The sequence below is a fragment of the Callithrix jacchus genome, chromosome 9, assembly GCF_049354715.1.
Source record: "Callithrix jacchus isolate 240 chromosome 9, calJac240_pri, whole genome shotgun sequence".
In the NCBI taxonomy this organism is placed as follows: domain Eukaryota; kingdom Metazoa; phylum Chordata; class Mammalia; order Primates; family Cebidae; genus Callithrix; species Callithrix jacchus.
In genome coordinates, this window is record NC_133510.1 from 76947126 (window position 1) to 76961371 (window position 14246).

Sequence of the window (14246 nt, forward strand, 5' to 3'; positions counted from 1 at the left end):
TGCAAAAGTCAATAAAGTGAAGCGCCATAAAACATAACATTCCTATACTCAATTAAGGCTCAAATATCTTTGCTAATGAGATAGAGCAGTGTTAGAGATGGGAAAGTTGTGGTTCTAATTTTAACAGGAAAAAGGTGGGAAAAGTTAATTGAAGACATTATAGTATGATGTTATGGAAGTAAACTGGAATAAGAAATAATTAAGGACAGTTTAGTCACAATATATTCAGGCTGCTGATTACAAAGTAAGAAAAGTTCAGGAAAAACTTTGGGAATCATCTGACATCAAAAACAAGACAGGGTCATTCTGTATTCAGGTCTTCATATGCAAATGAAAAACTAACAATTGTACTTGCTAATTTTGCGAAGTTTTTATTACATGTAAGTAGCTGAAAACCTCAAGAAAATGTACCTATAAATGTAATCACTGAATTTAGAAGACACTTTATTATCCTATGTTTATGTATTTATTGAGTCAGTTTATGTATTCATTCTAATTACATTAGTTGCTCTGACTGCCCTTTTTCTGCCAAAGGTTCTCAAGATGGTCTATCCAGTTAAATTGAAAAACCTTTAAAACTAGAAGATATCTTAGAGAAGCAACACCATGATGAATTTCAAAAGATGAATTTCAAGGGGAGGAAGATGAGTGATTCTTACATCTGGCCTCTTTCTTTCTTTCTTTCTTTCTTTCTTTTGAGACGGAGTTTTCGCTCTTGTTACCCAGGTTGGAGTGTAATGGCGTGATCTCGGCTCACCGCAACCTCCGCCTCCTGGGTTCAGGCAATTATCCTGCCTCAGCCTCCTGAGTAGCTGGGATTACAGGCACGCACCACCGTGCCCAGCTAATTTTTTGTATTTTTAGTAGAGACGGGGTTTCACCATGTTGACCAGGATGGTCTTGATCTCTTAACCTCGTGATCCACCCGCCTCGGCCTCCCAAAGTCATCTGGTCTCTTTCATGGATTGAGATCACAAATGAAACTTATAGGAAAAAAATAAAAATTTTAGATGTAAAATTAGGGTTTTTGTGTGCCACAGGTCCAAGTTATTTGATGAAACAAATTATATAATAAATATTTATTTACCTTGATATCTCAAAGTGAGAGGTATAGGAATAGTAGACATTGATTGTATCAGATGCAGATTGGATTTATCACAGGATGGATTGCTATGTTAGAGTCTCTGATTAAATCTTCCAGGAAAATTGTCTTCTAGTTTTGGCATTGTGAAAACAAATCTGAGGGAACCCTATTTTTTGAATAAATAGGTAAGATTTTCTTTTAAGCCAAAATGTTTTTGAAAGCTCTTCTTCTCCTTTGTAGATATTTTATTCAGTTATCTTTTTTTCTCTTTTTTGGATTCTCTTTACATTGGATTTCCCCGTAATGTTATATTTTTTTCTTAATTAGGTCATGTTTTAGCCTAGGATGTATTTCTGATTTTTGCTTCTTTTCTGGTCACTATTGTTTCTCTGGAGTATGTTGAGGTTCAGAAAATGGAATTTCCAAAAACTGGCACTTTTTGAGAAGCCTTAGAAGCTGCCTCAGAATCAAGTTTCCTGTGATCCTATTTTATTCTTACCCTAAGGGCAGAAAGAGACTTTCTCTGGAGTTTTCTTAGCTTGCCCAGAAAGCTTCTATCCAGAAGACAAGCAATTGTCCTAACCTTGTCTTTAGAGATCTCATAAAATAACCAAGAAAAGTCAACTACCTGAGAAGAGACTAGACATTATCCCCATGGCCAGAGATTTTCCATCTATTCCTGTGAAAGCAGATAAAAGAAATTACCTGGGAAACTTTATCTTCATAAGACTTTTGTTCCTGTACAGCTCTGCCTCTCCTCTTCCTGTAATGACTCCCAGATATATACATTTCTCCCCTATGAAGAGAGTATTTAAGCAGTAACCATCTGACCCCTCTTTGAGTTCATAACTCCTTTGCACATATGTGCAGATTGATAGACTTTGTATGTCTTTTATGCTATGAATCCATTTTTTGCTAGTTGATTTTTTTAGTGACATTTGAGAGGGGGAAGGAAAAATTTCCTCTTGGTCCCTACAGTTTTGGTGCTGTGAGTAGAATAAACAAAACTCTTCTCTCTTCTGTAAGCTGCAGTAGAGCGAACCTAGAACATAGTAAGCTGGCAGAAGTATAAGAATTTCTTACCAGTCAGATATCTGGTTGTCTGTCTTTGGAATCCCATCAACTGAATGATAAAAGTATGGTTTGTCTCTTTTTTTCTTTTTCACATTTAATATTAAAGGGAGAAAAGCACTTATTTAGACTAGTCTTAGGTATAGCAATTATGGTGTATTTTTTGGTCTGAATATTTATATTGTGTGATCCTTTTCTTCCCAGAAAGTCTTTATTATTTTGTCTTTCCATTTCATTTGTCATAACGGAGTGGGACTGTGATATGTTAGATCATTTCCGGTGGCCAGTGTGAAAGAGCTGGGAACCCTGAGTCATGTGAGATGTTAAAAGGCACACATTTTGTTCTCTTAGTTTTCTATGTGTCATGCTCTCAAGAGAGTTTATCTTAATAAGAGCTACCACCTATTACAGGCTTTTGTTATTTCAACCTTGGTTGCCTGGTTAGCCTAAGGAAGTTCAAACCCTGGAGGACCTACTCAGTGTCATGAATTAATGAGTCTGAGATTGGCAACCCTCAACAAATTTGTAAGATATTGGAGGCAGGATATGGAAAAACACCATTCTTAACCATCCAAGGCAACAAGACGGTTGCTCTTTTGCTATCTTAGCCTATTCCTGGGAGTGAATTTGAGGAATCATGAGGGGATGCCTTTTCTGGGCCCATTTTTAAAATGCCACTTACATCCATGGTGTATTCTAAACCTAGAATGTTATCTGTGGAAATTTCTGTGAAAAGGTTTACTGACTTGAGTCACTTACGGAATAAATAAATTGGTTACATTTAAAAGAAAATTCTTTTAGAGTGCACTCATCTTAAACAACTGTTTCTATAAAAAGTATAACACATATAGAGCATTAAAAAATCTCTTGGAAGATTTTTTTGAAGGCGGAAATCAGATTTTAAGAAAACACCCCAAAAATATAGCCTTAAAAATTTTATTGGGAGATTTCCTTAAGGCAGAAATCAGATGTTAAACAAAGGATTTAAAGTTAAAATCCTCTGTATACTCAAACTTCCTGCTTTGTATACCCTGCAAGATTTTCCAAAAAAGGCACTTGACCCTGTAGTCTAGTGGCTATGGTTCCGAACATTCACTGCCACAGCATGTCTCAAGTTCAGTTTTCATCAGAGAAGCAATCACTTGAAGATGTCATACTTTACCTTGAGAAAAGAAGAAACATTTATAGAAATTAGTTTGAATTATTTGTTTTTAGTTTATGTTTGTGTGATTCGACTTTTGAGGGTATCTATTGTTGATCTTTCTCCCTTTCATGGCAGCTATACTTTTCCTATTCATTGCTAAGTCTCTTCTTTTAGCTGCCTTTGGGAGTGCATTTGAATCTTGTGAGAACTGCTTCTTTGCATCTCTTTAAAGATACCTCACAAGTCCTTGGTTAAATCATTAAAGGCTTATTGGTTTCCATTCTGAGTTACTTGGTGAATATCTTTAGTTTAAAAAAAAGGTTAAAATGCAGGAATGTTAGCTGTTTGCCCAGGCTAAAGTCCGATAATAAGACATTTGGAAAAAAAAAAGTACCTTTAAAAAGGTTGATGATCAGAAATCAGCTTAAATAAAAGCTGATATTCTGGCTATATATACATATTTTTTAAAGATATTTCTGCTTTTTTTGGATCCTGTTTCTCCTCTGGGGACTTTTTTTAGTTAACTGAAACATTTTTTATAAAAATTATATGTTTGGTGTCTGCTTTTTTTCTTGTCGGCATAATTTTTGCTGAGAAAAACATAAATTTTATTGGTCTTTTCAGAAGATTAAAATTTCCCGAAACTGACTCTTCCAAGAGTCAGTTCCATTTGCTTCTACTCCTTCTGTTAGCCACCTTCATAGTACCATCTAGTTTCCTTTAATCATTGATATGTTTTCCTTCAAGTCTCTACCTCCTCCATTTGATGAGCAGTGAATGGAGAATTACTAAGAAACACACACACACACACACACACACACAAACACACACACACTCACACAGTTCTGGTTATCACATAAAGGGTTCTCAAAGAATCACTTCTAGTGATTCTGAGAATCCTTGAAGAAGATAGCCAGGGCACCACTGATCCCTGTTGGGGTCAACCATCTTTGAAGTGGAGCCCCAAGAGTCATGAGTGACTTCAGCCCTATTTGTTAATGGACTCCTCCCTGAACTCAGTAATCCAGTTAAGAAATATAAACCAAATTAAAAAGCCATCTACTGAAATAAACCTGCTTCCAAAGTTCAACATTCTGACACCTAGTAGATATAAATTCTGTGTCTTTGCAATATAAATGGATATAAATGTTCAACTTTTTAATCTAAGAGTCATCCCTTTAAAAGTATAAATTTATGATCACCTAGCTAACAAATACTTAGGGCAATGGAACATGTAATCAGAAGATTGATGGTCTGAATGGAAAGAACAAACCATAAGCTAGCAAATGAAGAATCTTAATGAAAGTTAGAAGATCTGCTTCTGTTCATGTCTGTATGTCTATATGTGTCATGTGTATGTGATATTTCTATATGATCTAGGATAATCTTTGGTAAATAAAGCTAGTTTTAAAATTATTGGCAAAATAAAATAGAAATGTCTTCAGAATTTAATTTAGACATTTTTGCCTAAGACTATTGGTCAGGCAAATTGATCTTCCTGATGCTAGATGTTAAGGTCATATTTTATACTTGCTTGATTTGTCCATATGCTAAAAATGCAAAAATTATTTGTTGGGCTTCCCCAAGTTACACATCAATGATAGAAAACTAGACTTACAAAATTGCTAACCTAACATCAAGCAGAACTAGAATTAACTACATGGGACTAAACCAATGAGGGACTCAAATGATTTTTTTACTTTTTAAACTTGAAATATTGCTGATTATTTTGTTTCTCAGAACCAAAAAATTTTAAGCTACTTATAGCTTGCAGTAATTAGATAAAGTATATATTTATGGACAAAATGGAAATATTTACTTTTCTTTCTACTGGATACATCCAGAATTCAGAAACTATTCATGATTGTTCTTATTTTATGAGATTTGGGTGGGGGCACATATAGGAACTGTATCCACTGGAATATCCTAATTTCAAATATGGCCAGACTGCTTTGAGAGACTGAGGTTTACCTTCCTGGAGCCAATTAAAAACCCCATGAAAAAACTTGACTGGTACCTTGCATGCATATATTTGACAGAGTTTTTAACCTGTATTAGTATTTATGAAATTTTTTATGTTTGTCAAAGTTGTTTATAATCAAAGCATATTACTGACTGTACTTATTATTCAATAATTTTTACATCTATTTTCTGCATTCTATTTTTAAAACACACATATATAATCAACTATATAGAAGAAACATAGTTCACTTGCTTTTTTTCAGTTGTATACCTCTTTTTAAACAATATTTTACAAATATATATGTTACTATGGAGATACTCTTTTTGAAACACCTAGAATTCTACACTCTATTCTCTTTACTCTTCCCTTTCTTGATATTTATTGTCTCTGTTACTCTCAGAAAAGACTAGAGTAGAAAATACAGGAATGAACAAAAAGCAGCAGCAGCTGGTTCATATTTGCTATCACCTCTGAGTCATCCTCTTCAATCATCCTACCTGGAACCTCATGTGTTCTCAAAAATGCATCAAATGGTAAAAAGGATAAATGGGTAACACACAAAGACATTGCATATATAGCAAATCATAGACAGCAAGTTAGTTGTTAACATAGTCATGCATCACTTAATAATGAGCAATGAGAAATGCATCATTAGGAAATTTCATCATTGTAGTAGCATCATAGAGCATACTTACACAAACCTAGATGGTAAAGCCTACTACACACTTAGGCTATATGGTACAAATAACCTACTGCTCCAAGGCTGTAAACCCATACAGCATGTTACTGTACTGAATATTTTAGTGTATTGTAACACAATGCTAGGTATTTTGTATCTAAACATTGAAAAGGTACAGTAAAAATATGGTCTAAAAAATAAAAAATGTTTCACCAGTACAAGGCACTTACCATAAATGGAGTTTGTATGACTGAAGTTGCTCTGGGTGACTCAGTGAGTGAGTGGTGAGTGAATGTGAAGGCCAAGGACATCACTGTACACTACTGTAGACTTTATAAACACTGCACACTAAGGCTACACTAAATTCATTAAAAACACCTTTCTTTCTTCAATATTAACTTAGCTTACTAAATAAATAACTAGCTTAATAAATAGCTTAGTATAACTTTTTTACTTTATAAATTTTATTTTCATAGACTTTTTGATGCTTTTGTAGTAATACAACTTAAAATAAAAACATTCTATAGCTGTACAAAAATATGCTCTTTCCTTATATCCTTATTCTGTAAGTGTTTACTATATTTAAATGTTTATTTCTGGTTTCCCTTTTTAAACATTTTGTTAAAAGTTAAGACACAGACACCTATATTAGCCTGGGTCTACACAAGGATCAGGGTCATTGTATTGTCTATTCTCACACTATTATAAAGAAATACCTGAGACTGGGTAATTGATAAAGAAAATTGTTTTAATTGGTTCATGGTTCTGCAGGCTGTACAGGAAGCATGGTAGTGTCTGCTTCTGGGGAGGCCTCAGCTTCAGGGAGCTTTCACTTATGATGGAAAGCGAAGTGGGAGCAGACATCTTATATAGCAGGAGAAGGACCAAGAGCGAGCCAGGGGAAGTGCCACACACTTAAATAACTAGATCTCCCTATAACTCACTCACTCACGTTCATGATGGCAATATCAAGGGTGATGGTGTTAAACCATTCATGAGAAGCCACTCCCATGACACTTGGGCAGGGAAACAGATCCAACCCATATCAATCATCAATATCACTGTTTTCCATCTCCGCATCTTGTCCTGCTTGAAGGTCTTGAGGAGCAATAACACACATGGAAGGAGCAATAACACACATTATATTATCTTCTATAATAATACTGCTTTCTTCTAGAATAACTTCCGAAGAACCTATCTAAGGCTGCTTTACAGTAAACTTTTTTTAAATAAGTAGGACTACACTAAAAGATTAATAGTATAGTATACACATAAACAAATAACACAGCTGTTTATTATTACAATAAATTTTGAGCAAAGAAATTGATTCAAATATATTTACAATTGACAAAGTAAATATATCAAATGCCCTACTATAAACTCTTTCAGAATATCAAGAATACAAAACAAAACAATGCAGAGATGACTACTTTAGTAAAAGGTAAAAGCACATTCTGTTATTGGACAAAAAGATTAAATAATTCAAAATGTCATTTTCTCTAGATTAATATTTTATATAATACTGCTTTATCTGAACCAAGAAAACTTTAAATAGAAAAAGAGAAATATCTAAGAGCTATTGATAAGTTTAGAAATACTACAATTACTGCATATATAAAAATCTTAAAATTTTACTAAAACAAAACTGTTACATATTTTGAAGTCTTTAGAATGTGACTAGAAGGAGAGTAGTGACAAAAATAGTGAAAACAATAATTAAAACAAAGAAAAAAATTAAGATAGCACTTGATGTGGTAAATTTATTGTTTGAGTACTTTTTAATATTTTAATTAAAAATCAAAGTAATGATCAAGAAGAATTTGTCAGAGAATGAAACAAAATAAATCTGATCTTAACAGCCAGTAAAAAATTTTCCTGTTGGCACACTATTAAGAAAATGGAATACAAATTAGGCTTTAAATTTGAACTTAATTCAAAGCATGAAACAGTAAAAATTCTGATCTGGTTAAGAAAGAAGTCCATTGGAGGAGGAGCAAATAATGAGGTTAGTAATGTTGGCATATGTGATGATTAACTTTATGTGTCAACTTGAGTGGGCTAAGGGATGCTCCAATAGCTGATCACACATTATTTCTTGGTTTATCTGTGAGGGTGTTTCTGAAAGAGATTTGAATTTGAATCAATAAATTGAATAAAGAAGATTGCCTTCAGTGATGTGGACAGACATCATCAAATTCATTGAGGGTCTGAGTAGAACAGAAAGAAAAAGGAAAAGTAAATTCTCTTTCTCTTTTTCACTCAGAACACCCATCTTCTGCCAGCAGACATCACAGTTCCTGCTTCTCTGGCCTTTAGACTGCGATATTTACACCAATACCCCTCAAGCCCTGTTCCCCCCGGTTTTCAGATCTTTGGCCTCTGATTGTTAGTTACATTACTGGCTCCCCAGGTTCTCAGTCCTTCAGACTTAGAGTAAATTACTCATTTGGTTTTCCTGGTTTTCTAACTTATAGATAACCTATTACAGCACTTCTCATCCTCCATAATTGCCTGAGCCAATTCTCATAATAAATCTCCTCTTATATTTACATGTAGACGGTCTCCAACTTACAGTGGATCAACTTAATAATTTTTCAACTTTATGATGGTTTTATCAGGATGTAACTCCATCATAAGTAAAAAACTCCTTGTAACTTACAATCGGGTTACATTTTCAACTGAATGCATATCACTTTCACACCATTGTAAAGTTAAAAAATTGTTAAGTTAGACCATCATAAGTTTGGGACCATCTGCTCTGTTGTCAGCATTAAATGCATTTTTAACTTACAATATTTTTGATTTGTGATTGGTTTATCAGAATGAAACCTCAGTGTAAGATGAGGAACATTTATATATCCCATTGATTCTGTGGAGAACCCTAAATAATACAGGTTTTGGTGCCCAAAATTGTTTTAGAGAAATACACTTTTGAGTTTTCTGAATTGGTTTTGGGGTTTGAGGAATTTCACCTGTAATGTAATTACATTTAGAGATGATAAGTACTTATAGTCATAAAGTGAGCTTTGCTAGTATATGATATGAATTGTTCATAGAGATACGCAAAATATCTGCATTGGACACTACTAAGCAATCACCTGAAGGAAGCAAAGAACTAAGTAACTAAATATTATGCTTCCAAATATTTTTTATGAAAAATGTGTAATAACATTGGTTGGTTCTTCTTAATATTGCTGGACAAAGTGGTGATGGGAAAAGAGGAGTTTAAGGAATGTGAATTCCGAGATCAAGGGCCATGCAAATGACCTAAGAGCTTCTAGGTGTGCCCTGAGGGACGGCCTTATCTCCTGCTGTCCAGAGCTACAATTGTTGAAAATCAGATGTAGGACCTTTGATTTTCAAGGTCCTTATCCTGTCATTGGCTAAATTATAACACAAGTTAAACTTTCAGCCTCACACAACATCTCTTGTTAAAGCGAGAGCACTGATTGATTGATTGGGAAAGAATGAGATCCTGTAAGTTGGGATGAGGATCTGTAGGAAGACCCTGATGAAGCTGGAGACACTGAGCCCTTAAAGTTTAATGAGTCTTCTTTGCAGTGGAAGAGGTCTCCCCCTCCTCAACAAAAGTGGTCTTCCCAAACCCAGCAGAAGCTGTTTTCCCACGCACAGTGGTACGATCTTTCCAACTCCACTCAAGAATTAACCCTGCATTGCCTGAGAAAAATGGTAATTACCTTCCCACGAAAGACATTGTCATTTCCTCAGGATCCACTTTCCTCCTCTTTCTTGTAGACCTATAACTAGATTTAAATCTCAGCAGGCCCCTAAAGGTGAGGTACAAAGTGTGACCTATGAGGGTGTGGACTATACTCCAGAAGAACCACTTGAGTTTTCTAATTTATAAAAACAGAAATCCAGATGAAAATGTGTGGGAATGAATATGAAGGATGTGTGAAATGGTGAAAGAAACATGAAGTTGGATCTGGATAAATTTATTCATATGAGCCTATTAAACAGAAGTTCTGCATTTGATTTTTCAGCTCATGGAGTTAGAAAAGGCTCTAACAGTTTGGTTGGTTGGTTGAAACATGGATCAAAAGATTGCCCAAAATGAGTGAATTAGAAATGCTTTATCTCCCTTAGTTTAATGTAGGGAAAGAGATTCAAAGGCTTAGGGAGATGGTAGTATTAGAGTAAATTTGCCATTTAAGACCTTCTTGACTCAAACACACTGGGGGAGTCAAGAAGATGTATCTTTCCACAAAACTTTGAGATGTAAATTTGTGAGGGAAGCCCCAACATCCTTAAAGAGCTCAGTAATTACTTTTCTGTGTAGGGCAGACCTAACAGTGGGAACTTTCCCACTCAATTGGAAATCCTAAATGCAATGGTAGTAATTGGATCCCAGGGTGGCAGAGACCAAATGGCAGCACTCAACCATTGAAAGCAAAGTGGGCATAATTATCATAATGGACAAGAAAATCAAGGGAGCATTCAGAAAAGTATGTCTTCCTCAGACCTATCGTGTTAGCAAGTTAACCATAATGTTCTTAGATGTAAAATAAATAGGAAGGCTACTAAATCTTATCTGATCTTTATAAGCAGTAAACTTACAGGTCCAATGAACAGAAGTCTGACTCAAGTCATCACAATATAAAGTCAAGTTCCCTTGATCAATTCCCATATTTGAACCAGTTTGCATACCCAGGACTCCATGAATACAAGGGAGGCCAGTTAGGCCTCAAGGAAAGTTGTCAGTACATCATTGAAAATTTATTCTGCTAATCTTTCCATGGGTCTTCTCCAGAGAGACCAATGTCCTTTTCCCAGGTAAACTATGCACTTAAAAAAAAAAAAAAAAGGAAATACTAAGACCTTTCTGGCCACTAGGTAAAATTGGTTTCAAAGTATCAGTGTAGCTTTCTATTTAAACTAAGGGCTTATGAAAATTAGGTAATCAATCAAGTTTTAGCTCATGTTCAACCCATAGTGTGCCCAGTTGTTCCCCAAACCCATCCTGTGGTTATTTTTCCTAGTTTTAGAATGAATCATTAAAATATGTGTACTTAGCAGCTGCCAGAATTCCCATATTTTTTCCTCCAACCTGTGGAGCAAGAGCTAATATGGTAGAAAAGACCAAATGGAAGTCATTAAACCTGCCTCTACCCACAAAAATTATAAATCAGAAGTAATATCAAAGTCCTGGAGAAATTATGGAGATGAGTTACATCATAAAGGACTTAAAATATGCAGGGATGGTAATTTCCAATACATTCCCATTCAATTCTCCTATTTGACATGTGCAGAAGACAGATGGATTCTGGAGAATGACAATAGGTTATTGTAAGCTTAACCAAGTAGTGACTACAAGTGCAGCTGTTATAACAGATGTGGTTCCATTGCTTGAGTAAATTAACTTCTCCCCCGGTAACTATTATGCAGTTACTAACCTGCCAAATTAGTTTTTTTTTTTTCTATAATTCTCCATAAAGCCCACCAAAAGCAGTTTTCTTTCAGCTGGCCAGATCAGTAATATTTCTTCACTGTCTCACCTCAGGGGTATATTAACTCTCCATCCGAGTGTCATAATTCAGTTCACAGGGATCTTGATTTCCTTTCTCTTCCACAAGATATCACACTGGTCTATTGCATTGATAACATTATGCTGATTGGACCTCATGCATAAGAAGTAGCAACTACTCTAGATTTATTGGGAAGGCATGTGTGGGTCCAAGGATGATATATAAATACTACTAAAATTCTGGGCTTTCTCCCTCAGTGATATTTCTGTGGGCCCAGTGGTATGGGGCACGTTGATGTATGCCCTCTGTGGTGAAGAATAAGTTGCATTGAGGCCATTCTACAATCAAGAAAAACCCCGGTGCCCAGTGGAGCTATTTGGGTTTCGGAGGCAACATATTCCTCATTAAGTATGTTCCTCTGGTCCATTGAGGATGGAGTGACTCAAAAGTTGATAGTTTTGAGTGAAACCCAGCACAAGAAAAGGCTCTGCAACAAGTCCAGGATGCTGTACAAACCGCCTTTCCCTTGGGCCATATAAGCCAGCAGATCCAATGGTGCTTGACATCAGTGGTGTTTTAAGTGTCAGTGGCAGGTAGGGACTCTGTTTGGAGCCTTAAGTAGGCCCTGATAGGTGAATTATAGTACACCTTTTGGGATTCTGAGGCAAAGATTTACCATTATTCATAGATACTACCTTCCTTTTAAAAGACAAGTCTTGGCCTGCTACTGGGCTTTAATAGAGACTGAATGCTTAACCCTATGCTATCAAGTTACCATAAGACCTGAGCAGCTAATTATAAACAGTGTTCCCTGAATCAGTAAGCCATAAAATTGAATATGTGCAGTAGCATTACTTCATAAAATAAAAGTTGCATATATGTGATGGGCTGAGCAAGTCCTGAAGGCACGAGTAAGTTACATAAAAAAGTGGCCCAAATGCTCATCATCCTCACTCCTCTAACACTGCCATTTCTCTCCCAGCCTGTACCTACAGCCTAATCGGGAGTTCCTTATGATACTTAGACAGAGGAAGAAAAGATTCAGGTCTGATTAATAGGTGATTCTCCATAATATGCAGGCACTACCCAAAGTGAACAGCCATAGCACTACAGCCCCTTTCTGGGACATTCCTAAATGACAATGGTGAAAGGAAATATTCCCAGTGGGCAGAACTTTGTCAGTTTACATGGTTCTGCATTTTGCTTCAAAGGAGAAATTACCAGATATGAAATTTTATACTGATTTATGCTCTGTAGTGTGGTGAATAGTGAGGAATTTTGGAAGGAACATGAATGAAATATTTGCTACTAAGAAATTTGGAAAAAACATATGGATAGACCTCCCTAAATGGGAAAACAACATGAAGATATTTGTGTTCTATGTTAATGCTCAAAGGGCGGCTTTAGCAGAGGTCAATTTTAATAATCAAGTGGATAGAATGACTCGTTTACTAGATACCAGTCAGAACATTTCTCCAGCCACCCCTGTCATCACCCAATGGGCTAATGAACAATGGGCTATGATGGCCAGGATGGAAGCTACTCAGGGGCTAAGAAACATAGATTTTCCATTCACAGAAGCCAGCCTGGCTACAGCCACCTCTGATTTCCCAGTCTCCCAGCAGCAGAGACCAAGATGGAACTCCTGATAGGGCATCATTCCGTGGGATGACCAGCCAGCTGCTTCGTGGCTGATTGATTACAGAGGATCGCTTCTATCATGGAAGGAAGCATTCTATCAATGCTTCTAGCATTTTGTCCTTACTAAAATAGGCACTTACTGTGAATATGGATTTGTCTTCTCTACACCAATGCTTTGGACAAAATACATATGGATTTACAAAATTCTTTGCCAACTTATATAGCTTGGATATTTCTTCCCTCCAAGTCTCGTGTTGAAATGTGATCCCCGTTGTTGAAGATAGGCCTAGTAGGGGGTGACTGGGTCATGAGAGTGTATTCCTCATAAATGGCTTGGTGCCATCCTTGTGGTAATGAGTGAGTTCTCGTTGTATTATTTCACAAGATATAAGATAGTGGTTAAAAAGAGCCGGGCTTCTCCTCTCCTCTCTTTTGTTCCCTCTCTCACTGTGTGATGTGCCTATTCCCCCTTAATCCTCTGCTATGAGTAAAAGCTTCCTGAGGCCTCACCAGAAGCCAAGCAGAGGCTGTTGCTTGCTTATGTACACAACTTGTACAACTGCAGCCCAAATAAATCTCTTTCCTTTATAAATTACCCAGCCTCAGGTATTCCTTTATGGCTTTGCAAAATAAACTAACATACCAACCATCATAGTATTCCACACACAATTGCCTCTGAAAAATAAACTCATTGCACAGCCAAAAAAAAAAAAAAAGTGTGACAACAGGCCCATATTCATGGAATTCACTGATCTTACAATGTTCCCCCCACCCTAGTGCAGCTGGCTTGATAAAATGGTGGAATGGCCATTTAAAGACTTATTTACAGTTCTAGGCAGATGGCGATACCTTGCAGGGTTTGAGTAATGTGCTCCATAAGGTTGTATATGTTCTTAATTAAAGTATAATATATGGTACTATTTCTCTGAAAGACAGGATTTATGAGTTCTGAAATCAAAGGGTAGAAATTGGAGTGGCACCACTAATCATTATCCCTATTCACACACTAGCAAAATGTTTGCTTCTTGTTCCTGCAACTTGATGCTCTTCTGGCCTACGAGTCTTAATTCCAGGGGAAGAAATGCTTTCACTAGAAGGTACAAAAATGATTTTATTAAACTTGAAGTTAGACTGCCACCCGGCCACTTTGGGCATCTCATACCTCTGAGTTAACAGTC

General features: G+C 36.1%; 1 long non-coding RNA gene across 1 annotated transcript in view; it reads right to left on the bottom strand.

Moving 5' to 3' along the window:
* Positions 1-3073: 3073 nt before the first annotated feature.
* Positions 3074-14246, bottom strand: part of LOC118144267 (uncharacterized) — a 48259-nt gene continuing 37086 nt past the window's right edge. The window contains exon 4 of the long non-coding RNA XR_004728899.3: positions 3074-3317. This is a non-coding gene — a long non-coding RNA (uncharacterized LOC118144267). The remainder of the gene's footprint in view (positions 3318-14246) is intronic.